Below are 16,660 nucleotides of genomic sequence, written 5' to 3' on the forward strand. Positions count from 1 at the left end.
CAATCATGCAGTAACGTTAGTGTACAGTCAATAAGAAGTTACATTGGCGGCCCCGGTGGCAATAAACTTGTAATCCCTACACTTGGAAGAGTTCCAGTCTTGAGTTGGAAAGTCATTGTCAGGTAGCTAACAAAGCATCCCTCTGTTTGAGCAGGGTGTTTCAGTAGGCTAAACTAGCTAGCTGCATTTGCTAGCTAAGTCAGTGAAACTGAAAGTGAAAAAAAATGACTCTCTATTTCTCTCTTGCTTCTCCTTCATTTTGGAAGAAATAAAATGTTTAACTGTTCAACTATTGTATTTCAACTACTCACCACATTTTATACACTGCAGTGCAAGCTGTAGTTTATGCATTGAGGACTATAATTCTCTGACCCTTTGATTGGGTGGACAACATATCAGTTCATGCTGCAAGAGCTCTGATAGGCTGGAGGATGTCCTCCGGAAGTTGTCATAATTACTGTGTAAGTCTATGGAAGGGGGTGAGAACCATTAGTTTCCTAGGTTTTGTATTGATGCCAATGTACCCAGAGGAGGACGGAAGCTAGCTATCCTCCAGCTACACCATGGTGCTGAGGCTACTGTAGACCTTATATGCAAAATAGTGTGTTTTAATCAGTTATTTGGTGACGTGATTATATTTAGTACAGTCTTATCTAAAAAGTATTACTTTTGAAATGTTTCACAATTTACATTTTTATGAAATGCACTGAGGAAGATGGTCCACCCCTTCCTCCTCTGATGAGCCTCCACTGGCTAAAAGATTACCAAAACATTCAACCATTAATTGTGTTGATTTAATGGTTTATAGAGCACAAACAAAACATAACTGGGTTATATCTATTTTGTAGCCTCGGAAATCCCAGACCTAGCTAGGGCACCAGCACTGTGCTGGAACATTGTAAGATTGTGGGAGGTAATCCATCTATCTAGAGACTCTAGTGAGACTAGCTACAGTATTTAGTGACTGGGGAGAAGTAGTTTTTTCTCCTAATATATAGTAGGAGAAATTAAAATATGTGGCTGCAAGTTCCCATGTATATAGTATTAAGAAATTAAATATAGACTTTTTTAAAAACTTTCAGTCAAGTCAAGTGTTGAAGATTTTATCTGCAGTATAGCTCTAGAATGGTTACATGACTCAATTACATGTCCAAAGGGTAGCTTTCTCTGGCTGTTGTTGCTAAGAATAGTGAACCAAAACACACTGACTGTTATGTCACATTTTATTTTACCAACTTTATATTGTTGCAATCTTTATGTTAGGAACTATTCTTGCGTGCATATGTGTGATCGGCTATGTGGCTGGGTGCAAATACATATGAGTAAATATCAATGACTCTCAACTTCTTCTGGTTGGGAGGGATATTGAAGAAGCGTATGAATGAGTTGAGTTCTACTTGTTCCATCTGGCTGGCTGCTCTCTTCTGTCCCCTTCTAGATGCCTCTAAGGTACAGCTGCTTTCTCCTTTCATCTGGCTGGCTGTTCTCTTTTGCCCCTTGTTGCTTGTCGCCTTATCTGATGTATGGGCAGAGCCCCCTTCACTATGGCTGGCTGTTGTCTTCAGTCCGCTGCTGCCACGGACGGGTTTTGTCCCCTGTCGCAGCTTGATAAGCTTGAGGATCCATTTAGGCCTCTGCAGCTGGCTCCATTTCTTTTTCAGCTCCTTTCTTTTAATTTCTTTATTTTTGATATCTTCCAATAATTTAATTTCTTGTTTGTTTATGTTATTCAGCTGCTTCTCTGTCAAGGGGAAGCCAATCATCCTCAGGATCATCCTGATTTCATTGCGGTTGCTGGAGTCAACAAGCAAGATGGACTCATATAGGACTTTAGCCTTTTGGGACTTTGGGGTGTGGTACAGGTCAGCAGTAGCCCTGTGAGCGGCTTTTCCCTTTGATGGAGGTGTTACTTTGCTGTTACCCCTGGATACCAGAGACTTGACCTCTAGGCCTCTGTCACTTTGGAGCCTGGGGTTCCCTGACTTGTATGCTATGGATATCTGTAAATTGGAGAGCGAGAGAATATTTGGAGTTTACAAACAAGTTGAATTTACACTAAATACATTAATATCTTGATTTAGAAGGAACTTTGACCAGTACTGAACATTTTAAAGCACTTTTTTTTAACAGGCAAAACCAGTCCACTTTGACTAACATTTTAGGATAAAAGTAGCTTAAACTTGTTTATTGTAAAGAATACAAATAATAATAATACTCACAGTTTCCATTTCAGGCATTTATATGTAGAAATTGCTTTCAAATAAAGTTGGTTGATAAAACAGTTATTTTAGGTTTGATCCGTAGCTATGTTTATTCCATATTCATATTCTGTGTTGGTGCTTTTCCAAATATTCTGGAACGATGCATCATAATGGAGGTGCGTATATAATAGTCTTTGGGAGCGTCCATTTCTAGTAGCTCGCAGCTTTGCTGTCATATGGTTTGTTTCAGGTATCAAGGTGCAAGACTATCCAGATCCCTCTAAATAAATCATATAAATATAGTTTTTTTGTGTTATTTTGTTTGTTTAGTTTTTTAAATTTATTTTTTTTACAAAAAACACGACAAATAATATAATAAATGATCTGTGTGCGTACGTGCAATTGTCAATGTTTGCTCCATCTATTAAAACCACAACTGTTAGAAAACAACCTGGTGAATCAACTTGAAAGATTGTGTGTGTGATTAATAACACAAACATTTACTGTAGGCTGCTGTATCAACGTGAATTGAATAGTCTACCCTTTCACTGCTGATAGCAGGCCCACTGTACCCGAGGTAGGATCTCTAATACTATGGGGAAATTAATTGGGGATGGATTTATCTGTGACACGCGGGAAAGGGCGCTGTAAATTATTTAGAGATTTACTTAGCTCGCTAGCTTTTCATTGCACCAAATGCAGATTTGTGGGTAAGTGACACCAATAAAGTTACTCAATTTAAAAGGTCAATGTACTGTCGACATAGAAAAGTCGGGCGTCCATTTTTGAGACACACAAACACACAAGGTTACTTGTTGCCAAATATACGTCGTTTGTCAGCAAGTTAATAAAAACAACACAAGCTAGCTACCAAAACAACTACTTCAGGGTCATTAGTGTGACTTGTATCAAACTATTATTTTAGCTAATAAGAAACGTTTTCTATAGCTGTGTTGACTTGGTTGTGCTTGTTGTACTGCAACCGAGAAAGTGGCACCACCAGCCTGCTAGATAATAACAGCTAGCTAGATAGTAGCTTGAATTGCACACAAATGGAACACATACGTTAGCTGTTTCACTCGGCTATATACATTTTGTCTAGCTAGTAACAACAGCAAATATTTCATCCTATTGGCTTATTCTATGACAAAGTACATTTTACTGTCTGTTGACGTTAGCCCCCGCTCATGTAACTGTAACGTTAAACTGTTGTGTTCTTTCAGGCCTCGAAGCATGAAAGCCCAGAAACGCAAATCGAGCACCCCAGAATTATAGCCCTTGAGTTCTAAAGCCTTAAAGAGGGATGAGACAATCTATGCCCCCCAGATCTCCAATGGTGGTCCACTCTGCACTCTCTCTGTTAACAGACATATCTCAATTTCCACCCCTGTTAAGGGAAAGGGCTTTGGGATGACGGTCCCAGGAGACACTCTCCCAGGTTCAAGCAGAGGACCATTGCTTCATGTACGGAGGGATGAGAAAAGGAAGGGGTAATGGAAAAGAGAGAGGGATGACAAGTAACACAGTGTGTGTTGCTGAGATATGAATGGATATGGGAGTTTGTGTGCAAGGGCATTTAATTGGTTTTACATGCTTCAGTGGTGGGAATGTGATCATCTATCTCATTGTTAAATCTTAGTTTTGTGTCTGCTGCAGGCCAGCTTAAGAATGGGGATGTTTGTCAGCTATATCCCAGCCCCTCCGAGGCAGAAGAGGAGGAATTAGCTGTAAAGCTGCAGTTATTTTCTCTCTGCCCCATGGCATTTATTTTTTTACATTTGCATGAAATTAGTTATTAAATTGCTAAATCTTCTCTTCGTCCCATGACAAAATATGTAGAATTGCAGCAAACTTGCTTTCCAAACCCCTTGGCAAAATGTGTGGAATTGCAGGAAATTAGCTCTCTCCGCTGTCAAGAGGGGGCCCGCTAAAAGGTTTTGCTCCCAACAATTTCACGTAGGGCCCCCAAAAGTCTAGGCCTGGCTCTGACTGCGTGTGTGTGTGGGTATGGATGTTGGTAGTCAGCCCCGTGAGCCACTGCAGCCCCTTATGATGAGTTGCTCATACCTGCTCTATAGGAAGTGAACGTACCCACCATTTTGGAAACACTGAATCCGATTTCTAGTGTATGAGAATTGGGTTTCTGTTTTGATTACTTACTTCCGTCTGAAGATGGAGAGGATTGTGGGGGCCAGAGGCTGACAACGAGGAAGAGCAGCTCGAAAATGAAGAGCACTTTAGACAATGGGCAGGAAGAGGGACACTCCGTGGCTGGAAAAAGGTAATCGGAAGATTCATCGAGTGACAGCGATGAGGATGAGTTTGAGCAGCTGGATCTGGAGAGGAAGTCACAGCAACACAACTTGACCTCCGTCAACGTCCGGACCATCCTCCATGTGAATTACCTGGAGTCTCAATCCGGTCAAAAGAGGGGTTAATGCTAAGTACTAATGTTACTAATGTTAGTGTTGAAAATTTTTGACTGACACCTGTGAATGTTGCCCTCAGGAAGTGATAACCAACGAGCATGTAGTGGCCATGTCGAAAGCAGCCATCCAGGAGATGCAGGACCTAGCCCTATTTGTGAGCGTCAACTTACAGCAAGTTATACTGACAGTACAACTCAGAAATTGGTTGCTGATATCACTTGCAAGTTTATAAAGGTTTCTCTCTCTGCCTGAATTCAATGTTTTTATCTTCTATTTGCTTCCCTCAGGAGCCCAAGATGACCCGCTCCAGACTGAAGGAGGGGGTAGAAAAAGGGGTGGTGGGTTTCTAGTAACACAACTTGCAGCTAGCTACCTCTTAATATTTTTTCCTGGATTCATCTCAATAGTCTAAAGCGGCTTCCTCTTCCCTTGCAGAGCATCCCCACCTGGAATATTTCTCCTATCAAAAGGGAAGTGAAGGTATGTCCCTGTCACACAAAGTGCTAGAGTCATGTCAAATATTTTATTACTCCTCACTGTTGTGTGTAGTCTCTGTTGCTTTGTTTCTCTGTTTCGCTCTTTCCCTCTCATCTCACTCCCTGCTTCCTCTCCCCAGCCCCCCCAGTTTGTAGACATCCCTCTGGAAGACGAGGACGACTCCTCTGATGAAGAGTACTGCCTTGATAAAGAGGATGAGACTGCAGAGGAGGTGAAGAAGAGCTTCATCTCTGCTCCGTTAGTCAATAAATTATGTTCAATCAGTCAAAAGGGTGTGCTATGTGACTACGATGTCATGCCTGTGACATTGTCGTTTTGGAGCGACGTGGACATCGCAGGCTCATCGCCATGCTGTGCCCGAGGGGCGCGGCCCAGGACCCCTGGGCACTCTGAGTGTGAAGAGGACAGATTTGACAGTCCCAGACAGGTAACACACTGCACCTCTGCATTTGGCCTTTGTTTGAAAGTTATTGAAATGGTTGGGGGGAAAATAATGCTATTATTATTTAAATTTTTCTTGTCACAGGTACAGTGAAATGCCTTTCTTGACAGCTCTTAATCGAACAATGCAGTAATCAATCAAAATGTAATACTAAAGAAAACATAAGGTAGAACCAAAACAAATAGAAATAAGTAAGTAAACCTAATATATACAGGGTCAGAGTTAACTGACTGAGTTAATGTTTATAATGTGCACTGGATGAGTAAGAGTTTACTGTAATGTTGGTCTTGGTTTATGTTTAGAAGCCATGGCAGCCCAGACATCTGAGGGTGGAGACTGTTCCTACTGGGCCCCCATCCTCCACTGGCCCCGCCCGGCCCCTCAGGGCCCAAGTCTGCACCTTCCTGGAGAAGCTTCACGCAGTGGAGGAAGAGCTGGAACTCAGCCCCATCTGCACTGAAACCTTCCAGGTATTGAAACTGTTAAACTATTAATGGGTTGCACTTCCATCACTTAGTCACTTCGTTGCTATTGTTATGAACTTTCTACAGACGCCTCAGCCATATATGTGCCTGACTGATGCCAAGTCATTTTGGACAGGGGCTAATTACACTACAGTGGCTTGGAAAAAGGATGACAGTGCTAAAGTAGAAAATAATGAGTTGAAAAAAACTTTTCCATCATAATGTCGTCAAACTCACTTTAGAGAGAGGGCCATGTTTCCATTAGCTAGCAAAGTTTGTCAAAAATAGCCAGCTAAAATTCAGTGCTGTCCCCTCAATCATGGCTAGCTAGCTAAAGTTATACTGCATCTAAAGTCAATCTGGTGACATCACAATTATGACAAAAGGTTTTCCTATTAATTATTTGCCTCCTTTTGAATTGTCACTGTGTTTTCAAGCCACTGTAATGCACTTTTGATTAAATCTTCATCACCACTAATGACAATGCATTGAGTAGAACGTTCATTCGGGCATCAGTCCTCAAGAGAACATTCAAAACAATATTGTGACGAAATGTGCAACCCATGAATACTAGCAGACTATTCAGCTATACCAGGAAATCACCGGATTCTTATCAGGACACTATTCAGCCATATCAGGACCAAAGTCAATGTGAATCTCTTTCTTCATTGGTTCCATCTATCTGTTTCCAGCCTTTGACTGGAGGTGTAGGGTCTAGCCTTGTGGCATGTCGTATCTGCTCCAAACGGACCCTGAGGAACGTGCCTCTGGGCAAGCTGGAGGCGGAGCTACATGCCCCTGACATCACACCTGACATGTACGACTACAGCTTGGCCCTGGAGGACCGCGACTGGAGCAAGTGGCTGCAGGGCCTCATGACATCTGATATGGAGAATGACGGTTAAGATTCAAAGAAAGGGTTAATGAGGGAGGGTTCAAGGATGGGCAGTGTACTATTCAAATGGAATAGTCCAACCATGTAGAAACCGATGCAACAGGATTTTACGCTGTTGCTTAATAAGGAACACATCATTTTCAAAAATGGGCCATGGATTCATTTTTTCTAGGAGCAAATACTTTATTAGTGAAATGCACAAAAAAGTTAGCACTCCTCCAAACACTGACAAGTGTCAAGCAGGCAGTAGAAGACAGATGGAGCTGCATTTAACCTGTGTGTGTGTACATGTTTTACGGGAGGTGTGTGTAGCTGGTTTAATTGCTCTCTGTTTGTTTGCTCTGTCATGTTTTGCTAATTTTGACCTTTCCCCCACTGCTCTGCTCCTGTTTGTCTCCCCCGCTTCGCTTTTCGAGACAGTGAGGAGGATTATGGGATCATATCTGCAAGTCTCTTTCTTTAAAAAAAATCTCTCTTTCTGAATCTCACTCTTTTTACCCCTTCAGTTCCAGGATGATGAGCTAATAGTGAATGGGCAGGATGACGATGGGCACGAAGAAGATGAAGAGAGGGAGGAAGCTGCTCCACCCCTGAGCGCTCAGCAATTCAACGTTCCACAAGCCATTCGGTATGATTCTACCCTGACCCTTTCCCTATTTCTCTCGGGAAAGAAAGGGCTTTCAAAAAGTGTACCGCCAACCCAGTAAGTAAGTACCCTTGAACCGGAACAGCTTGTAGGAGCAGATCTCCTGTTTCTGTAGCATGAGGCAGCTTGATGTACAAGTAGACCCCCTGGACAGGATGTCTATCGCAGGGCCTTACCCCCAATCTATCTCCTTAATGCTGAGTGCCAAGCAGACGCTCATTGGTTCCCATTTTTACAGTCTTTGGTATGACTTGGCTGGGGATCGAATTCCCAACATTCCGATCTTAGGGTGGACACTAACCACAAGGTCACTGAGTTGGTCCACCAACCCAGTACCTCATATTAATAATGATATAGAGCTTTTAATGTGGAGCAAACAGGAAGCAACTAGAATTTGCTATAACTTTCTTGTCACTGTACTTGTGACGAGAAAAATAAAAATAATAATAGCATTATGAGCCAAATAATCCATTGCTTCCTGGTCCTCCTCGAGTCAACAGTGCTATCTATCCCAGACCTTAATGGATGTGAATGTGTGACTGTTTAGCTCACCCTTGCTTCCTTTTTTTCTACAAATACGGTCCTCTTGTTGACTTTGTGCTGGTTGGTGGGCCAAATTGGCCATCTGTCGTATGTGTTATGAACAACTGCAGGATACATGACTGCAGCCACTCATGCGTTTGAGCCTATCCATCTATGACATTCTAGGAATTACGTACACACACACACAGTCCTCCCTTCGGGACAGAGCAGCAGAGGGGTGCTGTATCTGCTTGGGTAGGGAGGCAGAGAAATGCTCTGGTGTTTTCTCTTCCTCAGAAGTGTCAGGAGGTGGACAGAACTCACAGTAGAGCTACAATCCACACTAACACACAGGACTCACAGTAGAGCTACAATCCACACTAACACACAGGACTCACAGTAGCGTTACAATCCACACTAACATACAGAACTCACAGTAGAGCTACAATCCACAGTAACACACAGGACTCACATTGGAGCTACAGCAACTCACACTTACTAACAGAAGACACACACCGCTAACAAACTCACTTTGTGTCTCACACACACTCCCAGTGCACCAGGTGTTCAGTAGCTGGTTGGCACATGTGCCCACTTTGATGTTTGAACTGTGACGTCTGTTGAGAGATCTCTGTGTGTGCGACGTGCCGTTTTCAGGCCACGTCTCTGAACTGACAGGAGCAGAGAGAGCTTTACTTCCTTCCAGCAACTGTCCACGCACGCGCACACGCGTTTGCGTCACTGTGTCCTGGTCCTGGCTGTAATGGGTGTCTCTAAATGTTACCGAGGCAGTATGACGTGGGGAGAGACACAGGTTTTTCCACACTATGGAGTCAGGGCACTTAGACAGTGCTACCACTAATGACTCAGCAACATTAGGGAAAGTAGAGGAGGATAAGAAGTGGGTAGAGAGGGTTAAGTCTCCACTGTGATTTCAGTCTACACAAGCGGAGCTACGCTTTCGTCACGTTCCAAAAGTTCAGTGCACAAAAGTACGTATAGCTACGCAAAGAACCTCAGTCAGATCCCATTGCGTAGATTAGAGCATTTTAAGAAGAATATTGCATAATCCAAACATACTGAACAAACATAAAAACGCAACATGTGAAGTGTTGGTCCCATGTTTCATGAGCTGAAATAAAATAAATGCTCCATATGCACAAAAATTATTTCTAAATTTTCTGCACAAATTTGTTTACATCCCTGTTAGTGAACATTTTTCCTTTGCCAACATAATCCATCCACCTGACTGGTGTGGCATTTCAAGAAGCTGATTAAATAGCATGATCATTACACGGGTGCATCTTGTGCTGGGGACAATAAAAGGCCACTCTAAAATGTTCCGTTTTGCCACACAATTCAATGCCACAGATGTCTCAAGTTTTGAGGGAGCGTGCAATTGGCATGTTAATTTCTCTACCATAAGCTGCCTCCAACGTTGTTTTAGAGAATTTGGCAGTACGACCAACCTGCCTCACAACCGCAGACTACGTCTAATCATGCCAGCCCAGGACCTCAACATCTGGCTTCTTCACCTGCAGGATCGTCTGAGACCAGCCATCTGTACAACTGATGAAACTGAGGAGTATTTCTGTAATAAAGCCATTTTGTGGGGGACAATGTATGCTGATTGGCTGGGCCTGGCTCCCCAGTGGGTGGGCCTATTCTCACCCATGGCTGTGCCCCTGCCAAGTCATGTGAAATCCATAGATTAGGGCAGAATTAATTCATTTAAATTTACGGATTTCCTTCTATGAACTGTAACTCAGTAAAATGTTGAGTTTTTATATTTTTGTTCAGGATAATTCCAGTCAAGTCTCTTCAGTCTCATCTCCCACATGGGCCACATATACTGATATTTTGGCGGATAAAGTCTGCTAAATGACTGTATTCAAATGCCAATCAGTGTCCAGAGGTTTGGGATGGAGATAAGCCTGAAAGCAAGACGGTTTGCAGTGATGAGGATCGAAGGGAGGAATCCTCCCTACAAGGCTACTCTTAAATTGTTATTGAAATGTGGTGTGCTTTCTGGTGCCACATGTCTGTCTTAGATTCATCCAATGGGTACTTCATTTTGGTAGTAGTGAAGGCGTAGCTAGCTAGCTACACCTAACGTTACTATGGAGTCCATGAACTGCAGTAGCTGAGCTCAACTTAATCCGATCCCTACTAAGGAGAAGCCACACAGACGGGAGGGACAGTGAGACACCTTGATGACTCAGTGCTGCCTGCCTGCCATATTTTCTTGCTCTCTCCTTACGACCATCTTCCTCTGATGACCACTCAAGCCACTTTCCCCACCCTCTCAGGACCTTCCATCTCATGAATGATGTTTTTCTAAATTGTTTGTCTTTTTTTATGCTTTAAAGCACTCCGATGATTAATGCAATAAAGTGCTATAAAAATGGAATGTATTATTATTATGTCATCAATATGATTATTATTCCCCTTCCTGACCCCTGCCCTCTGACCTCTGCAGGTTTCAGGAGCCACTGGCTAACATGCTGACCTAGGCAGCGTACTGTGAGGGAGCAGATGGAGGTTCTGCAGCAGCGGAGAGCTCTCCAGGAGACTCCTGGCCGTTCCACCCCCGTCGTCACAGTATCACCCCCCATGGTGCTGCCCCGCGCTCGACCACGCCCAGAAACTCAAGCTGCGGAAGCAAGTCCAACAGGTAGGTTGGCCCGCTTGTAAAACCTAATTGAGGAACTGAAGTTGGTGGAATACAACATTTAGATTTTTCAAGCTTTATTATTGACCCCAATAATGTTAATTATTTTCTACTGGTAGACTCACAGACCCCCCCTTCCTTGCCTGTTTTGTCTGTCTCTGTTCAGCACATACAGCTGCTGACCCAGGTGAACCTGCTGTGCAGCCCTGTGGAGGCCCTGCACCACAAGGCCAACACCACCAAACAATACCTGGTGAGTTACTGAGGCTCGCTCGATCTATATATACCCTTCTCAAGTCCTAGTCTCTGTGTGCCTTCCACCCAGGAGAAGCTCCAGGCGTTTACCCAGCACGAGGAGGCGATCAGGTCAGTCCGGGACCCAGGCTTCAGCAGCATTTTCAGGGCCTGAAACCTCCAGGGGGCACTGTCTCTGGTCCAGGAGCAGGAGAGCTCTGTCTCGCCATCCGCTCTTTCTCCAACCCCCGCTGCCAGGCCTCAAACACGCTCTAACAATGGTAATGAACAGGGAGGTGTGTGTGTGTAGTTCATATGTAAAGACGTGAGAATCTGAATTGTATGTACTAAAGATGGTATCGATAACCTGTGTGTAGCTGTTTTGTGTTATCTATGTATCAGAGGGTGGGTTTGTGAATGGCTTGATTGTGTGTAAGTGTTTGGTTGTCCCTGCAGTGCGTACATACCCTCTGCTGCCTGCTAAGACGGCCTGGCTGCTCACCACCTGCTCCGTCTTCCTCTATCCAGAGCTCCTGCCCCACTGCAGCCTGGACCCCGCACTGCACCCTCCGCGCACCAAGAACAACTTCTACACACGCGGAGAGGACAGGTACGTGCACACACACACATTTACACATGCAGCACGTCCTGTGTGGGGAGACAAACTCCACAGGAGCTCATGTTCACAAACAACAGCAATCTGTTCAAAAACAATCCTTATTTACACACAGTCCCTGGTCAAAAATAGCTATGCCTAACATGAGTATTTTATGTCAGTGATGCCTGCTCAGTATTAAGCTAAATATAAACACTTAAATGTGTGTTAACCCGTGTTGAAAAGAGAGGGTCTCTCTCTCTCAAACCCATTCAAAGACCGTTCACCGACATAGTTGGAACTATGAGGGCCTATGTCATCTTTACTGCTACAACCAAGCATCAAATTCTTCCTTGCATGGTTGAATGTTTGACTAAAGACTAGATATTTACTCGCAATGTGGATTTTTGTTACATACTCATTGTACTGGGGCTGAAGCACTTCAGCCAGACAGAGCTCCCCTACCAGCTCATGTGTCGCTACCTCATCCGTACCAAGCGCAGTGGAGCTCTTCTCCCAGCTCCGTCCTGTCCTGGGGGAATGGCCAGACCTCCTCAGAGACTTTGCGGCCTTCCTCCTCCCGGAGCAGGCTTTGGAGTGTGGCCTGGTAAGGATGACATCACATCCGCTTATCACTTCGTATTGGATATTTTTATAGGTGCTTATTAAGTATCAGGCCCAATGTAACAGAGCGTTCATATATAATTATGTTGAACAAAAATGATTATTTGTCTTGAAGCCTAACACATTGTAGTGAATCTGCAAAGTTCTCACTGCTGAAAAAGCCATTAATACTCTTCGACTTTGGGATGTTTTATGTCCTGTCCAGTTTGAGGAGCAGCAGGCATTTGAGCGGAGTCAACGCTTCCTGAGGCAGCTGGAGATTAGTTTTGGGGGAAACCTGTCTCACTACCAGAAAATCGTACGTGCTCTGCAGGGGGGACCTGGCCTCAGTCCTGCCAGTATAGAGGAGGTATGTCAGTATTCTACACCATTTACATTAGTAGTCACCACAGTAAACCAAAGTTAAATCACCATTGGAATCCACCTGTTTTCTACAGCTTAAAGCACAGATGTCCTCCCTCCTGAAAGGCCACACGCACTTGCAACGTGCCCATACGCAGGGAATTCTGGGTATTTTTTGACGAGCTCCGCCCACCCCCAGCCCGTCCAGGGCAGTTTGAGGAGGCTTGTTGGCCAGAGGAGGCAGGGGGCGGAATAGACGGAGATGAGGGTGTTGGCTTGGGGTCGGGGGGAGGGGCAAGTGGTGGTTTTGAAGAAGTGACCCTCCCTGATCTAGAGGAAGAAGATATTCCACCAATGACAGGTCGCAGTCGGAGGAGGAAGATGGGATCTCATGGCATCTACAAAGTTTGAGGAAATGTGAACTGTGTAGTTTGTTGATTTCTAATTGCATTTGCAATTATGATTCTGATTTGGCTGGTTGTCTTCCTTCACAGGAGTGTGATTGGCCAGAAAAGGACTGCTTCTGCCTCTGTCATGGTGCCAGCCATGATGCCAAGCTTCGCAGACTCAAGATGAAAGGATGCTCTCGCTGCCACGGCAACAAGGTAACCTCCGTAGTCTAGTGTTTTGTTGTTCTAAACTGTGTGAATAAAATTTGTGAGAGTTATGGAGATGACAGAATGTGACATGCAGTCTTCTCTCAGGCTTCCGATGGCGTCCCCAGGGTGATGAAGAGCCTTGACACCTTGTACCCCACGGCAACCGACCCCACAGCCAATCTCCACACTGAGACAGGCGGGGGGGGAGGAGAGAGAGGAAGAGCAAGAGGTGGATGCTGAAGTCGACAGTGGGGTCAACAGTCCACATTTTGGTAAGAATTGCACTACCAATGCTGCATGAATTAAGGTTGTTGTTATTATTTGGTCAAAAGCAAAACCGATCTACATAAGTAATATGGCTGAAAATACATTGTTGCCTATAGAATGCAAAACGTTAATGAGCGACTGCCCCTAAAAAGCAACTTCTCGTTTTGAAAACGGCATTGTGGCATCGATAAGACTCATGAAGTCAGTCTTGTCCTAAACTGAGATTTGCGAGATGATAGGAAATAATTGTATGTCACGGAATGAAGGGTACTGTTTTCCTTGGGTTGGGTTTATTTCAATCCTGCCCACAGCTGGCAGCACCCAAGTAATCATCAGTTCGGAGCGCAGCTGCACGCAACCTGATTTTAATGCCTATGGTCAATTTGGTTTGACATTCAATATCTCTATGGGGCTAGTTGGGTACCATCAGTAAATGACAATGTACATGGACAAAATGTTTGTCAATGCTGCCAAATGTCTATGACTTAAAAACATAAACCAACTATGCATTTTAGAATTGCATATACAAATATTGGAAGCATTTAATGAGACAACTAAAAGATGTGCAATGTAAAAATATTGTCCCATTTCCATTGTGTAATTCATTGACTGTCCCTAACTAGCCCCAGAGAAGCTAATCAATGTCAAACCAATTTTGCCACGGTCGCACACCAGCTGGCTGAAGTTAAATAGCGAAATAAGTTGGCTAGCACTAGCTAGTCTAGACGACTTCAAGACACAAGACCTGGTCAAGTTATCTATACTGAACAAAAATATAAATGCAACTTGCAACAATTTCAAGGATTTATAGTTCATAAGGAAATCAGTCAAATGAAAAAACATTTAGGCCCTAATTTATGGATTTCACATGACTGGGAATACAGATATGCATCTGTTGGTCATAGATACCTTTTTTTTTTAAGTAGAGGTGTGGATCAGAACCAGTTAGTATCTGGTGTGATCACCATTTGCCTGATGCAGCGCTACACATCTCCTTCACATAAGAGTTATTCAGGCTGTTGATTGTGGCCTGTGGAATGTTGTCTCATTCTTCAATGGCTGTGTGAAGTGGCTGGATATTGGCGGGAACAGGAACACGCTGTTGTACACGTCGATCCAGAGCATCCCAAATATGCTCAATGGGTGACATGTCTGGTGAGTATGCAGGCCATGGAAGAAATTGAACATTTTCAGCTGCCAGGAATTGTGTACAGTTCCTTGCAACATGGGGCTGTGAATTATCATGTTGAAACATGAGGTGATGGCGGCGGATAAATAACACACTGTGACGAGATCCTGAGGCCCATTATCTCTGGTCAGCAAACCGCTCGCCTACACAGCGCCATACAAGTGGTCTGTGGTGGTAAAGGCCGGTTGGACAACTCTCGTTTGGCTTCAATCATGGCTGCTGCATTTCTGAACAAGCCAAAAATATTAGAGCCAAATCAGGAAGTTCAGCCCCCCTTTAAACTCTTTTACACGTTGCAGATAAACAACCATTATGCTTTTCAGAAGAGCAAGGAGCTCCTTCATGGGAGGGTCCTGAGGAAGGCTCACTCTCCATCCCTGAGGAGAAGGAAGAGGAGGATGACAAAATTGAGGAGGAGGATAAGGATGGGGGAGAGAACACAGCCCCTCGCCGAAGAGGAGTAAGGGGGATGGAGAAGGCTCGGGGGTGTCTGATGGCCCCCCAACACCCTTTAGTGGGGAGATGGAGAACCCCCTGCAGCCTTGTCCCAACCCCTCTTCTGATCCCCGTGTGTGCCAAAAACATCTCCCTCACTGCCAGTGGGGAGAAGGTCATACTCTGGACAAGGTGAGAGAGACAAGCCTGAAAATGTTTGATCTTTGTTTAATGTTTTAATTTTTTTTTTGTTAAAGAGTGATAATCCTCTTTGGGTTACAGGAAGGCTGACCGTGTCATTCTAACCACCTGTCAGCAGCAAGGTGCCAATCAGAGTACTTTCCAGGCAATTTCCACCCAACTTGGCGATAAGACACTCAATGAGGTGAAGGTTGTTTTTTGTAACCGAACTATAAAGATCCAACAGTAATGCACTTGTTGAAAAGTCTTGGCTTGTGAAATGAACCCTAGTCCACTGACTACTTTACCTCTCTCCTGTCCAGGTGTCTCGGCGGTTTCGGGACCTGTTCCGCACCGCTGCCTGCCAGGTCAACTTAGAGGACAAAACTATGGCCACTGAACAGCAGACAGTCACAGACAAGGAGCAGGACAGAACCAACCCAAAAAGGACAGAACCAAGTTCAGACACTTCAAAGGAGAGGAGCAGAGAGGATATTTGTGACTGCAGTATATTCATACCACATATAAACTATTCCAGAAACCAGTTCAAGGCTAGTGAAATCTGGAGGCAACATTGAGGGCATATGAACACTTAATAAACTCATATCAGAATCACCTGAGCGGAAGCAACACCAGCAGCTTGAAAGATGGCAGCTTTTCAAGTTTACCATAACCAATTTTAAACAGTGAGCACTGTGTAACTGTACATCACTAATTTATTGAAATAAATACACCCTTTGTCTTATCACTCAAATGCACTACTGAGGGACTAGGGAACCTAGTCTCTTAGTGTGGCAAAAGTTAAGCTAGAGGTCGACCGATTAATCGGAATGGCTGATTAATTAGGACCGATTTCGAGTTTTCATAACAATTGGAAATCGGTATTTTTGGGCGCCGATTTTTCATATTTTTATATACCTTTATTTAACTAGGCAAGTCAGTTAAGAACACATTCTTATTTTCAATTATGGCCTAGGAGCGGTGGGTTAACTGCCTCGTTCAGGGGCAGAACAACAGATTTTCACCTTGTCAGCTCGGGGGATCCAATCTCGATGGTGGCTGTTGTCGTTGTGTTGCTGGTTCGAGCCCAGGGAGGAGCGAGGAGAGGGACGGAAGCTATACTGTTACACTGGCAATACTAAAGTCCCTATAAGAACATTCAATAGTCAAAGGTTAATGAAATACAAATGGTATAGAGGGAAATAGTCCTATAATTTCTATAATAACTACAAGCTAAAACTTCTTACCTGGGAATATTGAAGACTCATGTTAAAAGGAACCACCAGCTTTCACATGTTCTCATGTTCATGTTCATATCGGTATCAGCGTTGAAAAATTGGGTTTTAGTCCAGGAATGTACATGTTTTGTATACTTTTTTTTCCAGTTCCCCAGTTGTGCATGTATGGCACAATATGGGAAATATGAA

At 43.9% G+C, this 16,660-nt stretch overlaps 1 pseudogene; it reads left to right on the forward strand.

Annotated features, from left to right (window-relative positions):
• The first annotated feature begins 2,832 nt into the window (after positions 1–2,832).
• Positions 2,833–16,527, forward strand: LOC139385290 (uncharacterized; annotated as a pseudogene).
• Positions 16,528–16,660: the final 133 nt, after the last annotated feature.

Source organism: Oncorhynchus clarkii, chromosome 3, assembly GCF_045791955.1.
Source record: "Oncorhynchus clarkii lewisi isolate Uvic-CL-2024 chromosome 3, UVic_Ocla_1.0, whole genome shotgun sequence".
Taxonomy (NCBI): domain Eukaryota; kingdom Metazoa; phylum Chordata; class Actinopteri; order Salmoniformes; family Salmonidae; genus Oncorhynchus; species Oncorhynchus clarkii.